The 16,976-nt window shown below is 35.2% G+C and overlaps 2 long non-coding RNA genes across 4 annotated transcripts in view; one reads left to right on the top strand and one right to left on the bottom strand.

Annotated features, from left to right (window-relative positions):
* The window catches only part of LOC139075138 (uncharacterized), a 784,499-nt gene that overhangs the window by 606,978 nt on the left and 160,545 nt on the right, over positions 1–16,976 (top strand). The window lies entirely within an intron of this gene.
* Positions 1,533–11,456, bottom strand: LOC139075140 (uncharacterized). Its single transcript, XR_011525241.1, has 2 exons — positions 11,374–11,456; positions 1,533–5,493 (listed from the first exon to the last, which is right to left on the bottom strand). It is a non-coding gene; the product is annotated as an uncharacterized lncRNA (long non-coding RNA).

Below are 16,976 nucleotides of genomic sequence, written 5' to 3'. Positions count from 1 at the left end.
TTGTTGTCATTTCAACAGTCTTAACGAGGAGAAGATTCTCTCTCAAGAAACCACTTTCTTTGCTCATCCGTAAGAAGCAACTCCCTATCTGTCAAGGTTTTATCATGAGATTGCAGCAAATTGGTCACATTTCCAAGCTCCACTTCTAGTTCTCTTAATGTTTCTACCACATCTGCAATTACTTCATCCACTGAAGTCTTGAACCTCTCAAAATCACCCATGAGGGTTGGAATCAACTTCCAAACTCCTGTTAATATGGCTATTTTGACCTCTTTCCATGAACTGTGAATGTTCTTAATGGTATCTAGAATGGTGAATCCTTTCCAGAGGGTTTTAAATTGACTTGGCCTAGACCCATCAGAAGAATCACTGTCTATGGCAGCTATAGCCTTACAAAATGTATTCCTTAAGTAATGAGACTTGAAAATCAAAATTACTCCTTGGCCATGGACTGCAGAATGGATGTTGTGTTAGCAGGCATGAAAATATTAATCTCATTATACATCTCCATCGAAGCTCTTGGGTTACCAGGTGCATTGTCAATGAGCAGTAATATTTTGAACAGAATCTTTTCTTCTGAGAAGTAGGTCTCAAAAGTGGGCTTAGAATATTCAGTAAACCATGTTGTAAACAGATGTGCTGTCATCCAGGCCTTGTTGTTCCGTTTATAGAGCACACGCAGAGCAGATTTAGTATAATTCTTAAGGGCCCTAGGATTTTTGGAATGGTAAATGAGCATTGGTTTCAGTTTAAAGTCACCAGCTTCATTAGTCTCTAACAAGAGAGTCAGCTTGTCCTTTGAAACTTTGAAGCTTGACGTTGACTTTCCCTCGCTAGCTATGAAAGTCCTAGATGACATCTTCCAACATAAGACTCTTTCTTCTATGTTGAAAATCTGTTTAGTGTAGCCACCTTCATTAATGATCTTAGCTAGATCTTCTGGATAACTTGCTGCAGCTTCTCCATCAGCATTTGCTGCTTCACTTTGCACTTTTAAGTTATGGAGATGGCTTCTTTCTTTAGACCTCATGAACCAACCTCTGCTAGCTGCAAACTTTTCTTCTGCAGCTTCCTCTCCTCTCTCAGCCTTCATAGAACTAAAGAGAATTAGGGCCTTGTTCTGAATTAGGCTTTGGCTTAAGGGAATATTGTGGCTGGTTTGATCTTCTATCTAGATCACTAAAACTTTCTCTTTACCAGCAATAAGGCTGTTTCACTTCTTGTCATTCATGTGTTCATTGGAGTAGTACTTTTAATTTACTTCAAGAACTTTTCTTTTGCATTCACAACTCAGCTGACCTGTTTGGTGCAAGAGGCCCAGCTTTTGGCTTATCTTGGCTTTTGACATGCCTTCCTCACGAAGCTTATCCATTTCTAGCTTTTGATTTAATGTGAGAGACATCTGACTTTTCCTTTCACTTGAACACTGAGAGGCCATTGTGGGGTTATTAATTGGCCTAATTTCAATATTGTATCTCAGGGGAAAGAGAGACCCAAGGAGTGGGAGAGAGATGGGAGAATGGTCAGTCAGTGGAGAAGTCGGAACACACACAACATTTATTGATTAAGTTTTCCACCTTATATGGGCATGGTTCATGGTGCCCCAAAACAATTACAATGGTAACATCAAAGATCACTGATCGCAGATGACCATGACAAATATAATAACAATGAAATTTTGAAATATTGTGAGAACTACCAAAATGTGACACAGAGACATGAAATGAAGAAGTACTGTTGGAAAAATGGTGCTTATAGGTTTGCTCCATGCAGGATTGCTACAAACCTTCAGTTTGTGAAAAATGCAAACATCAGCAAAGCGCAATAAAGTGAAGCATAAATAAAATGAGGTATGCCTCTAAAAGAATGATTATGTGCCACTTATAAATACTTTAAAAAAATTTTTTTACATGAGTGAAAATCCCGCATCATGCCAGACTCATAGTACATGATAGTTGTAGATTAGCTAAATTAAAGTAAATTACTCGTTGACAGCTTTTTAAGAAAATTATTTAAACTAATGTTTAGTTTATACATCATTATAACTGAAAGAATGGGATTAAACTTAATTCTGATAAATTACTTACATAAAACTCACAAAGTTCAATATCAAATTATTAAATAGATTGAATGAAAAGTAAAATAAAATATTAGCACATGAGTATTGTTTGATGTGAAGAAAATTGGCAATTATCTATCAATTTATTTCATTTCTTACAATCTGTCAAAAAATAGTTTCTTATAATTCACTTGAAGTACAAGAAATCTCAGTGATGAAAGTTTTCATTTATCTGAAGTTATTTAGTATAGCTTTAAAAGTGAAATTATGGCTAGTTGCCCTAAAAATAATGAGATGAAAATAAAATTTAAAAAAACACCTGGGTAAGACTTAACTAATTGGGGACTGTTTAGTCCTCATTTTTCTTTACATTATCCTTATGCATTTCTAAATTTTGATTTGAAAAGTCAGAGATAATATCCTTACACAGTAAAAGTAAGGAAGGAAAAGTAAAATTTTCCATTGTTTATTTGTATAAACTATTTTAAAATACCATTTAAATATAATTCATACTTTATTTCTGTGAGAAATCATTAACCATTAGTTTTCCCTTCTACAATTATCACTTTTTCTTTTGTAAAGTTTATTAATGTTAAAATATAGTGTAGATCATTACATATGAATATTTGTATTATATCTGCTGTTCATCTGCCTTCATATCCATGAATGACTATTAATATACTAAGAGAAAACAATAGAACACTGAAAAATATAATCCTTTTCCATTTGATTCCAATCTATAACTTCAAAATGATAGTAGCTGAAGAAAATGGCCCCTGTCTCTTAATGACCAATACCAAATTAAATTAATGCTAACTAGAAAATATTACACAGACTGTATCCTTATACTTTAAATATACATTATATTAAAACGACAGTTTTTGCATAGAATTTTTGGTACTATGCAAGTTCAATATACAATGTTTTAATATGTTCAATTACAACACAAATAATGATATAATTTCTGTACCAGAGCATAAAGTATGTATGCAAAATTGCATAAAATAAAAATTTTAAAGTAAAATTATGGATGAAAATGCAAGAAACCTAAAGTCAATGAGAAGTAAAAATAAAATTATGTGACCATAACATTTCTCATAATCTTGATTATCTTCACAAATTTTCTACAAAATCCCCAGTAGAAAAATTTATGAGGGCAGGCATTTTATCTGTCTTTTAATTCCTTACTATATCTCCAGCGTCTAGTACAGAACTGACCCATAGCAGACACTCAATAAGTGTTTGTTAATGAATAAAAGAAATATACCAATTAGAGCTTTTCTAATCTTATATCTGTTCAAATTCATACATACAAAATGGCTTTAAGTTTAGACAGAGAGCGCACAGGAGAATAGTTTTTAAAATCTTCATATACCTATTGGTAGACTGGTTTTATAAAATTTTGAGAAAGTTTAATGATTCTCTTTGTGTGAAACTATATGTTTTAGATTTATTAATTGTTTTGCTTAAAAACTTCCTGAGCATAGTTAAAAGAAGGATCAATTTTTTTAAACTTGTCCATCTATTTTGACTGTGTGAAACTGTACAATGTATGCCTCAATTGGGAGGGTCCTTTAATAGATGCTTGGTAGTGAAGCATTATCATTTAATTTAATGAAATTATAGTGTGGGCTAGTAAGTAACCTATTTAATTAAAATTCTAAATTAATTCCATTAATGAAATATATCTGTGCACAGTGTCCCTGTACTTATTCTATGATGGTTCGTTATCATTCTTTTACCAGCTTTGTGAATTATTGAATTTGGCTAATTAAATTTCATGTTATGAAGTGTACGTTAGTAAGTATAGAGAACATTGCATCTTCTTTTTTCAGAGATAATTTCTTGATTATTTGTTTAGAGCCTGCTTAGCAAATACACAAGCATCACAAAATTTTGTTTGCTTTCAGAAACAAACATTCAACACAATCAAAATATAACCTAGAAAATGAATTTCAATCAAAGAGCTTGATTCATATTGCGATAAAATCTAACTGACCTCTAATTCACTGTCTGTTCCTTTTAATGGAATACAAATTTATTACCAGAAGATCAGGGACCACATTAACAACTATACTCATTACTGTGATAATAACCCAAAAGTGTGATTTGCAAGGAAAAGTGGAGTGTAGGTGGAAAATATTCCTAGATAATGTCTCTTCACAGTGATTAGGATTGCAATTTAGTATCTTTATATTAATTTCAGGAATTCTAAATGGAGAACTTTTAACATTTAAAAATAGTTTTCTCTTAATTTTGCTCTTTTGCAAGTCTCTAAAATATGTACAGCAGATCACAAATTCAGAAGATTTTCAATTCATTCTAAAACAGCCTTTTCAGTATTTTTATTCCTGATATTCTCTCATCAGAGTGTAGGGAAAAATCAGCATAAAGTTAGAATGAGCTGATGCTGATGTGTTATGGGTTCTCTCTCATCAATTAACTCTTATGCATAATGGTTCAAACAGTCACCATTCTCTACTAATTATGGTTTAGGAATAAATTTCCCCTTCTAAGCCTACGTTTGAACTAAGATTCTAATGGTTGTACCTTATAAGTCATGAAAACAATAGAATAAAATAAAATAAATCTAACTGAGGAAATTCAAGTAAATATTGCCATTTAATATCAAAATGATATACAATGGACACTTTTAAACCTTTGCATTAAAGAGGAAGTTGCAGAAAGGATCATTTAGTTCAATTGTACTGATGGTGTTTTTTGAGTTTGCCAGATAGCTGTTGGTTTTGAACATTCATTTTATTTCTGTCTTACATCCATTTTGTGCTAAGTGAACAGTATTTTCAACTGCACTAATATATCAAAGTTATTGATTCTTTCAAAGTGAGTTGCATAAATGTTTCACTTCAAAGCATTTTAATACATACATAACACTTCTCAGTCTCCACGTCATGAATAACTAGTGATCTTTATGGTGCTTGTTCCCATATTGCTTTCACTTCACAATTAGGTGCAATTCCAGAGGGGGCTCCTGTGAGTGTGTATGGCCCAATTTTTGGGAAATATACACACAATTAAAGTCAGGGCTACCTCTCTGTCATCCAACGTATAGAGAGATGCATTAAAACTAACAAAGCGATAAAAGGCGCCTGAAATTGAAGCAGTTTAAGAAATGACAGTTTAATGAAAGCAGTGTAAAAATACTATCACTCTGATGGAAAACATCTGTCCTCCACGAATCTTGAATGATGGAAGGTTGTGCGGCTCTTGAGGCATGTGTTGCCAGCCTATGGTTATATCAACAGCAGGTCAGACGTGGCCTGTCTCCTTTAATATCATAGTTATGACTGTCCAAATATATACCATTCCAGCCAATACTTTGTCTTCAGCATTGCAATACGTTGCTTTCAAGTCCATTTCTTTTCACTGTTTGTTGGGCCTTTTCAATGGAGTGTGGGACTAACGCTGCTGAACTATAAGGAGGAAGAAAACAAATATATCATTGAAAGCAGTTTGTAAAGCAAAAAAAAGTTTATAAATATTATAATCTAGTTATTACAATAATCAAAAAGAGACATGTTCTGCTACTCTGCTTTAAGATTTTATTAAATTATGGTTGGAATCAACTATTCCTGATTTCTTTTTTTTTATTGTCACAGTCTTCACCCTCCCCACCATCAAATCATTTTCTCTGGATAGCAAAAATTTCTATGGGCAGGTAAAGGTTTACAACAACAGTGCCTTAAAGATCATCATTGTGTGATGAGAGGGTTAATATGTTTCTCCATGGCACCTGAATTACTACACAGACTTTCACAAGAACGAGAAGAAAAGTTTATTTACATTCCAAATTGGCACTAAACAAGTGGATTAGTCTCATGCCCCAAATCTGGAAGAAAATGGAAGCTAATAACTTTCATTTAAAATTCATTATTCTTTTCCTTGTCTCTCATTCATCAACAAGTAATTTTTGAAATGAAATTTTGCAGGTGAAAAGCCTATAATGTGGAGTAAGTAATTTCCCTGGAGATAAGAAAAAAAAAATGAATTGCTTCTCACCTGCAAAAGTAGTTAATCTAGGTGCTATTCAGACATGCTAAATGTTTAAATGGGAGTTTAAAATAAATGTGAAAATTTTAGTTCTTCAAGTTCATCTCTCCATTTATTCCATTGATGGAAATGTTTTTCCATTTATTTTCCCCTAGGATGAATTTATTAGATCTATCATGGAAATTTTAATCATTTATTCAGTCTTATCTACGACATATCCAGAATTACATTCCACTAAGTGTTTCTGAGTTCGGGGGTGGAATGGAGCAGTACAGGAATATACAAGTGTAGTTGCTATGTACAAAATATGACTTCCCTCTTTGTGTGTCTCTTAGTACTTATTTTTTTTAGCAGAGCATAAAAACTGGTACTATAATTTGCATGGGTTTAGGGTATTAGTCTCTGTTCTGTGATCCACACTTCAGTGTTATCACAGCAAAACCTTCCCTATGCAGGTCCTAGCAAGCCTACAAGGTGCCCGGATAACTGGGCTATCCATAGACTGCACCAAATTTTTTCTAGTTCCCTCAGGAACCCTCATATTTGTGAAAGCTTTATTCCAGAGAGGAGTTCACTGGAGTTTTCTAGATTATATACAATAGTGATTTACACATTGAAATTGTTTGATGAAATAGTTATTTGGAGACTTCTCAATATTCTTATATTGTGTAGTAAAAATGATTTTTGTATAACTCACTATCCTTACAATAAGTGTACTAACCCAAGTGTGAAACTAGGTCAAATTTCTTATCTACACATTTTAATTAACTTCTGTAATCCTTCCCAATACTATATTTTCCAAACCAAATCTAGCTTAATATTGAGGTACAAATTACCCTTCGTATTTAGGAGAGAAGATTCTATGCAAAGTTTAAATAGAAAAATATATAATAATTTTTTCTGACACATACTATTAAAGTAATTTTTTACCCATTACTCTTCCATTTCCAATGATATTTGAATTTTCATGATGTATCAGAAAGGAAAACTTAACTAGATGCTAAATATCTTTAACAATGCTCTTTAATATCTGACTTTTCGGTCAGGGCGGTTTGTAGTATTTGTCAATTCAAGTAAAACGAATTTTCTGAAAGCATGTCAATCAGTAATAGAATATATTCAGTTTATAAATAAGCTATTAGTTTTATAAAGCTCTATTTAAACATAAATTGTAGTAAAGAAAAATCTAAGAACTGGTCAATAAGTGATATTTTATGGATGCCATTTCAGTATGATAATACTAAATATAAAAAATGATAGTTAAATATATCCTAAAATCCTATTATTCTATCTCTGCTTCCATTATATTAAGATTTCCATCGAAATTATTCTTATATATTTCATTTCTCTTACGTCTCTGAGTAAAATTTTCGGTTCTTTCTTCTGCTGGTAAAATGTTGTGAGGCGATCTGCCACCTGACCTTACCATTTAGCATTCCCTTTTACATAATTAAAGATTCAAAATTTCAAGCAAACTCAATATATCATTTTTCCTTCTAAGAACCTGTAGTTTAGATTTAGACTTTTCACTAATGTTGGTCTCCTCTGTGACAATCTCTCTTTGAGTCTTCTTTCCATAGGCTGGAAAATAGAGAAGTGTTTTACACAAATCCCCTGTCTTCACACAGAGGGAGTATTGGCATAGAGTGTGTAGTTTTAGTTCAATACACCTGGCTTAGAATCGTAGCTCTCGCCATGGTGTCAGGGCAGGGTCTAATATTCAGTAGATTCTCATTAGTTTCAATTCTTTTACTCCACCACATCCACTTTATCCCCTTTCATTATTTGCAGGGTTAAGATAAAGTCTTAGAGAGGTCCACGTATAACAAATAATCCATCATGGCATTGAGATTTCACCACAGTCAGAATAAAAAACTCAAAGGCATGACCAATGCAAATTTAATTTTCACTGTATCATTAATACAAGCAAAAAGAAGTATCGCTTTCCACTTCCTATTTTGTTTTGTAACCCTAAAAGTTACAATATTTGGTTAATATTTGAAGTTTCAGCCGTTACGCTAACAGTCATAGTAATAGCCTGCTTCTTAAGGTTATTATGGTATTAACTTTCACAGTCCTCTCTGAGACCACTGACTAAGTACACAATTTCCTGTGCATTATTATGCTTTGTTTGCAAGGGCCAGATGCGCTATGGGGCATCCTCTGCTTAACCTAGGGAGATTAAGACAGTGAACATCACATTGCATATTGCCAATCTAGAATCACTTAGACCCATCAATTATTTACAGCAAACACACACAGAAACATACCCACGTGAGATTCTAAAGCAGAAGCTCTCATCAACTTGAGTTGCCTTCCAGTATACTCCCTGAAGCAAAGACAGGAGCCCAAATACAGGGAAGGAAAAGCACATTAGGCCCCTGAAAGGCCATAATAACAGTTGCAAGGACATTTGAATTTGTTTAAATTAGTGTTTAAATCTTTCACGATAATGTTTTAAACTCCAGTTTTTTGTTTGTTTTTTTAAAGATCGGCACCTGAGCTAACAACTGTTGCCAATCTTTTTTCTTTTTTTTCCTGCTTTATCTCCCCAAATCCCCCTGGTATATAGTTGTATATATTAGTTGCACGTCCTTCTAGTTGTGGCATGTGGGACGCTGCCTCAACGTGGCCTGACAAGCAGTGCCATGTCCGCACCCAGAATCCGTACCGGTGAAACCCTAGGCTGCCACAGCAGAGCACGCAGACTTAACCGCTCGGCCACCGGGCCAGCCCCTAAACCCCAGTTTTAAAAGTAACTTCTAAGTCATATTTCACAACAAATAATCATGTTACTAACATTACCAGCCATCCAAAGAAAAGTGTGAATAGAAATTAAATTAAAAATACAGGTTAGAATAATTTCTGTTGCAGTTGGACCTTAAACTAAGGTATTTTACTGCTGAGAAATTATTTTTAATGCTTGTGCTTACTATTGGGGAACAATTACTATGGTTTTAAATTTATGGGACTTTTTTTAAATTTCACTCTCTATATAGATTCTTTAAAAACAAAAATATGACAGCACACAGTTCCTGATATTATATTTTTTCTTTCAATAAATTATTTAACAGCATCCAGTCATGAAACATTATGTTATCCTTTCCAGTTCCTTTAAACAAAGTCAAATAAACCTGGAGATTTTAGTGACTAGAAGGAAATTTTAGTCAATTATTCGAACCAATCCCACATATTATGGCAGGAAAATGTTGCTTATTAAAGATACATTAGATTCCTTCTTAATCTATCTGGTTACATTTTCCTAAATAATTAATAGCCCCACACTGTTTTGGAGGTTTGTAAGTCCCTCTTAATCAATTATCCTCTTTACATGTAGTTATCTATTATTTTTGGAGCTTTTCCTCCACCCTGGAAAATATTACGGCATCTGGTGCATAACCATTCCATGAACAACCTGGATTAAACTCCACATCTCTCGAGCCAATAGCTGTTTGTCTTGTCAAAATTTCAGATTTTCTCTAACCAATATAATTCTATGTAAATGTTACTACTCTCATTCAAAATCTAATTTTAAGTGCATTTTAAGCCACATGATTTATTTGTTTTTTGGTCTACTTCTCAGCCTTGGCATTGTGTAAAGGAGTAAAGCACCTCACAAAAGCTACATGATTAAATGCTTGCAACCAATTTGTTGGTGTGGAGTTCATGCGTTTTTCATACTCAGGCTTTACTTTGTAGGACTGTTACGTTTCTGTAAACATAGTGGTTATTTACAGGTGAGATGCACCATTATCAAAATTTGGTTATCTTACCACCTAGTGATTTTACCTAATCATTCATAAAAATACACTTGAGTCACACTCTTGAATGCATTCTGCCAAAGGAGAAAATTCACTTTCTATATTAGAGAGAGAAAGCAGAGTGTGAAATACAGCTATATCTCCCTCTTCCTATTACTCAACTCCGTAGCACAAGCATTGGACTGAGATCAGAAAAAGATAGAGTTACTGTTCTTTCAGACTGGGTCTGTGTGTGTGTCTGAACACACATGCGCCTATAAAACTAGTCTTTCTCTGTAGAAGAATGTATTTGTTTCAGCATTTTTGATAGTATTTCATAAACGTTTGCCAGATATCAAATTTAAGTAGTCAAAAAAAATTTGGTGTTACTCATTTGACTTGGTTTAATAAATCAGTTTGGGCCTGCCTGTTTGAGAGGAAAAGAGAATAAGCACAAGAGTGAGAACTAGAGTGAGAGTCAGAGGGAAAGAGAAAGAGAGAATAAGTAACTGTGCGCAAAACATTTCCACTGAAACTGGGTATAATTTTTTATGTGCAATAGAATGTAAAAATTGTCTCAGTGATATTATTGCATATTCCATCTAGAAATATTTTTAATGAATGATGCAGTTAAAAATATCTTTGGGCAAAAGACCCAGAACACCCAACATAATATTGAAGTAGAAGAACAAAAATGAAGGATTGACTCTACGCAACTTCAAGACTTACTATCAAGCTACAGAAATTAAGACAGTGTGATACTGGTGAAAGAACAGACAAACAGATCAATGGAACAGAATAGAGAGCCCAGAACTAAACTCACATAAATATAGTCAATTGATCTTTGACAAAGATGCAAATGCAAAGATAGTCTCTTCAACAAATGGAGATGGCAGACCTGGACATTCACATGCAAGAAAGAAAATGAATCTAGATGCAGACCTTACACCCTTCACAAAAATTAACTCAAAACGGATTGTAGATCTAAATAGAAAATGCAGAACTATATAACTCCTACAAGGTAACATAGGAGAAAGCCTAGAAGACCTTGGGTATGATGATGAGTTTTTGAATACAATCCCAAAGACACAATTCATGAAAAAAGAATTGGTAAGCTGGACTTCATTAAAATTTAAAAAACGTTCTGCTCTGCAAAAGACAATGTTAAGAGAAAAAAAGGAGAAGGGGTGGAGCAAAATGGCGGGGTGAGCTGACCCGGGATTCTCTCCCCTCCAAAATACAACAAAGGATTGGAAAAACTGAATTTCAGAGAATAAATCTAATGCCAACACGTTAGAGACCTACAATACCAAGAAGGCGGAGAACATAAACCTTGCTGATGGCCTCGCAGGTGCTGGAACAGTAGGAGAGAACGTGCTCCCTCCCCTAGAGTCTGCATCCCTGCTGCGCAGTCTGGGAAGGAGCGGGGGAGGGGCCGCAAGACTGGGGGATCATCCAGGACTCCTGCCGCTTGTTCAGTGGAAACCCCCTAACGGGGGAAAGCTTCTGTGTGCCGAGACGCCATAAACCCAGGGCCTCGGGAGACCAGAGAACAAAACTGACCTGAATCCAGATTGGCGCCGGAGAATAGCAGCCCCTCCCTGACGGAAAAGTGCACCGGGAGCCGCCATCTTGCCCGAAGGCGGAGAGCTCAGAACACGTGGCTCTCGACCCCCATCTAGTGGCGATAGGCTGTAACTGCAACCGAATTCTACCACCATGTGAAAAAACTGCTCCTCTACCCTCCAGCAATTTATAAAAGCCCCAGACCAGAAGGAAAACAATAAAAACATAGAATTAAGTCCTGAGGACTTGGAATTAGGTAAACTAAGTGATAATGAGTTCAGAGCAGCTATAATCAAAAAACTCAATGAGATAGAGAGAAAGATAGAGAAACAAGCCAATGAGTTCTGGAGTTACTTCACTAAAGAGATTGAAATTATAAAGAAGAATCAAACAGAATTACTAGAGATGAAAAATACAATGGACCAGATAAAACAGAATACAGATTCCCTGAATGCCCGTGTAGACACCATAGAAGAGCAAATTAACATAAGTGAAGACAGACAGGCTGAATGCTCCAGACAGAGGAAGAAAGAGAACTAAGAATTTAAAAAAGTGAGGAAAATCTCTGAGAGATAGTGGATTCAATGAGGAGTAAGAACTTAAGGATCATAGGAATTCCTGAGAACATGGAAAAGGAAAATGGAGCAGAAAGTGTGCTTAACAAAATTTTTGAAGAGAACTTCCCAAATCTATGGATTGACGGAGAAATGTGTGTAGAAGAAGCTTTCAGATCTCCTAGATTTGTCAATGTAAAAAGACCTACTGCAAGGCACATAGTAGTACAATTGGCAAGAAGGAAAGATAAAGAAAGAATACTCAGGGAAGTAAGAAAAAAGAAGAGAAAAACCTACAAAGGAACTCCTATCAGACTTTCAGTGGATTTCTCTACAGAAACCTTAGAATCTAGGAGAGAGTGGAGTGACATATTCAAAGCTTTAAAAGATAAAAATCTTCAGCCAAGAATACTCTATCCAGCAAGAATTTCCTTCAGATGTGAGGGAGAAATTAAATCTTTTCCAGACAAACAAAAGTTAAGGTAATTTGTAACTAAAAGCCCTCCACTACAAGAAATCCTTAAGAAGGCTCTAGTACCTGAAAAAAGAAAAAAGGGAGAAAGGGGTCACAATCCACAGACTAGGGAGACTGATGGATAGAACCAGAACAGGATAGCAAATATTCAACTATAGCATTAGGGTAAAGGTAAGGAAACTACCAAAGCAAGGACGATCTTATCACTCTAACTACAAATTCATAACACGAGTTGGAATAAGAAATGAAAATAATTATTTAGGAGGGGAAGAGCAAAGGGTCTAAATCAGTATTGGCCAAGTAAGTAAGAGACCACCAGAGAATAGACTATATTATACACAAGATTCTAAATACAAACTTCAGGGTAGACACTAAAATAAAATACAGAACAGAGTCACAAATCATAAATAAGGAAAAATCTAAGATACCCAGCATAAGAAATTGCAGTATTAAATGGGTAGGCTAAAGCACACAGGAAAAGAAATGCAGGAAAACAAGATAATGAGCGACAGATTGACAATATTAAGTCCACATGCATCAATAATCACTCTCAATGTAAATGGATTGAACGCTGCAATAAAAAGACACAGAGTGGCAAAATGGATTAAAGAACAAGATCCAACAATTTGTCGCCTCCGGGAAACACACCTCAGCCCCAAGGACAAACACAGGCTCAGAGTGAAGGGGTGGAGGACAATACTTCAAGCTAATAGCAAGCAAAAAAAGGCAGGTGTTGCAATTCTTATATCAGACAAAATAAGACAGGTAAAGAGAGACACAGAGGGACAATATATGATGATCAAAGGGACACTTCATCAAGAAGAAATAATGCTTATAAATCTCTATGCACCCAACACAGGAGCACCACGATTCATAAAGCAACTATTAACAGACCTAAAGGAAGATGTCAAAAACAACACAATAATAGTAGGGGACCTCAACACCCCACTCACATCAATTGACAGATCATCCAGACAGAAAATCAACAAGGAAATAGTGGAGCTGAATGAAAAACTACAACAATTGGACTTAATAGACATATATAGATCACTTCACCCTAAAACAGCTGAATACACCTTCTTCTCAAGTGCACATGGAACATTCTCAAGTATAGACCATATGTTGGGAAACAAGGCAAGCCTCTACAAATTTAAAAAAAAATTGAAATAATAACAAGCATCTTCTCTGATCATAATGCTATAAGGCTAGAAATTAATTACAAGAAAAAAGCTGAGAAAGGCACAAAGATGTGGAGACTAAACAACACACTACTGAACAAGCAATGGATCATTGAAGAAATTAAAGAAGAAATAAAAAAATACCAGGAAACAAATGAAAATGATAGCATGCCATACCAACTCATATGGGATACAGCAAAAGCTGTATTAAGAGGAAAATTCATCGCAATACAGGCACATCTTAACAAACAAGAAAAATCCCAAATAAGCAATCTTAAACTACACCTAACTGAACTAGAGAAAAAAGAACAAATAAAGCCCAAAGTCAGCAGAAGGAGAGAAATAATAAAAATCAAAGCAGAAATAAATACTACTGAAACGAAAAAGGCAGTAGAAAGGATCAATGAAACAAAGAGCTGTTTTTTTGAGAAGATAAATAAAATTGACAAACCACTAGCCAGACTTACAAAGAAGAAAAGGGAGAAAGCTCAAATAAACAAAATCAGAAACGAAAGAGGAGAAATAACAACAGACTCTGCAGAAATACAACAGATTATAAGAGAATACTATGAAAAACTATATGCCAACAGAATGGATAACCTAGAGGAAATGGATAAATTCTTGGACTCCTACAATCTCCCAAAGCTCACTCAAGAAGAGGCAGACAATTTGAACAACCAATCACAAGGAAAGAGATTGAAACAGCAATCAAGAACATCCCAAAGAATAAAACCCCAGGACCAGATGGCTTTCCTGGGGAATTCTACCAAACTTTCAGAGAGGATTTAATACCTATCATTTTCAAGCTATTCCAAAAAATTAGGGAGGATGGAACACTTCCTAACACATTCTATGAGGCCAACATCACACTGATACCAAAACCTGACAAGGACACCACGAAAAAAGAGAACTACAGGCCAATATCACTGATGAACATAGATGCAAAAATTCTAAACAAAATTTTGGCCACCAGAATTCAGCAATTCATCAAAAGTATCATACATCATGATCAGGTGGGATTCATACCAGGGACACAGGGATGGTTCAACATCCACAAATCAATCAACGTGATACACCACATCAACGAACTGAGGAATAAAAACCACATGATCATTTCAATAGATGCAGAGAAGGCATTTGACAAGCTCCAACAGCCATTTATGATAAAAAACTCTGAACAAAATGGGCATAGAAGGAAACTACCTCAACATAATAAAGGCCGTATATGACAAACCCATAGCCAACATCATACTCAATGGGCAAAAACTGAACGCCATCCCCCTGAAAACAGGAATGAGACAAGGATGCCCTCTATCACCACTCTTATTTAACATAGTACTGGGGGTCCTGGCCAGCGCAATCAGGCAAGAAAAAGGAATAAAAGGAATCCAAATAGGGAGGGAAGAAGTGAAACTCTCGCTGTTTGCAGATGACATGATCTTATATATATAGAAAACCCCAAAGAATCCATTGGAAAACTCTTAGAAGTAATCAACAACTACAGCAAAGTTGCAGGGTACAAAATCAATTTGCATAAATCAGTAGCATTTCTATACTCTAATAACGAACTAACAGAAAAAGAACTCAAGAACACAATAGCATTCACAATCGCAACAAAAAGAATAAAATACCTTGGGGTAAATTTAACTAAGGAAGTGAAGGACCTATATAATGAAAATTACAAGGCCTTTCTGAGAGAATTGGATGACGACATAAGGAGATGGAAAGACATTCCATGTACATGGATTGGAAGAATAAACATAGTTAGAATGTCCGTTCTACCTAAAGCAATCTACAGATTTAACGCCATCCCAATCAGAATCCCAATGACATTCTTTACAGAGTTAGAACAAAGAATCCTAAAATTCATATGGGGCAACAAAAGACCCCGAATTGCTAAAGCAATCCTGAGAAAAAAGAACAAAACGGAAACCATCACAATCCCTGACTTCAAAACTTGCTACAAAGCTACAGTAATCAAAACAGCATGGTACTGGTACAAAAACAGGTGCACAGATCAATGGAACAGAATTGAAAGCCCAGAAGTAAAACCACACATCTATGGACAGCTTATCATCCACAAAGGAGCTGAGGGCATACAATGGAGAAAAGAAAGTCTTTTCAACAAATGGTGCTGGGAAAACTGGAAAGCCGCATGTAAAAGAATGAAAATTGACCATTCTTTTTCACCATTCACCAAAATAAACTCAAAATGGATTAAAGACCTAAAGGTGAGACCTGAAACCATAAGGCTTCTGGAAGAAAACGTAGGCAGTACACACTTTAGCATCAGTATTAAAAGGATCTTTTCAGACACCATGCCTTCTCAGAGAAGGGAAACAATAGAAAGAATAAACAAATGGGACTTCATCAGACTAAAGAGCTTCTTCAAGGCAAATGAAAACAGGATTGAAACAAAAAAAACAACCCACTAACTGGAAAAAAATATTTGCAAGTCATATATCTGACAAAGGCTTAATATCCATAATATATAAAGAACTCTCACAACTCAACAACAAAAAATCAAACAACCCAATCAAAAAATGGGCTGGAGACATGAACAGACATTTCTCCAAAGAAGATATACGGATGGCCAATAGGCACATGAAAAGATGCTCATCATCGTTGATCATCAGGGAAATGCAAATCAAAACTACACTAAGATATCACCTTACACCCATTAGAATGACAGAAATATCTAAAACTATTAGTAAAAAATGTTGGAGAGGTTGTGGAGAAAAAGGAACCCTCATACGCTGCTGGTAGGAATGCAAACTGGTGCAGCCACTAGGGAGATGCGTCAAAAAATTAAAAATAGAACTACCATACGATCCAGCCATCCCACTACTGGGTATTTATCCAAAGAGCTTGAAGTCAGCAATCCCAAGAGTCCTATGCACCCCAATGTTCACTGCAGCATTATTTACAATAGCCAAGACATGAAGCAACCTAAGTGCCCATCAACAGATGAATGGATAAAGAAGTTGTGGTATATATATATACACAATGGAATACTACTCAGCTGCAAAACAGAACAAAATCATTCCATTTGCAATAACGTGGATGGACCTTGAGAGAATTATGTTAAGTGAAATAAGCCAGCTAGAGAAGGATAATCTGTGTATGACTCCACTCATATGAGGAATTTAAAAATGAGGACTAAGAACAGTTTAGTGGATACCAGGGGAAAAGTGGGGTGGGGGGTGGGCACACAGGGTGAAGTGGTGCACCTACAACACGAATGACAAAAATTAATGTACAACTGAAATTTCACAAGATTGTAAACTATCATTAACTCAATAAAAAAAAAAGACAAAGTTAAGAGACTGAGAAGACAAGCCACAGAGTGGGAGAAAATATTTGCAAAAGACACATCTGATAAAGGTCTGTGGT

This window comes from Equus przewalskii, chromosome 13, assembly GCF_037783145.1.
Source record: "Equus przewalskii isolate Varuska chromosome 13, EquPr2, whole genome shotgun sequence".
Taxonomy (NCBI): domain Eukaryota; kingdom Metazoa; phylum Chordata; class Mammalia; order Perissodactyla; family Equidae; genus Equus; species Equus przewalskii.
This window is presented reverse-complemented; position numbering and strand designations above follow the sequence as displayed.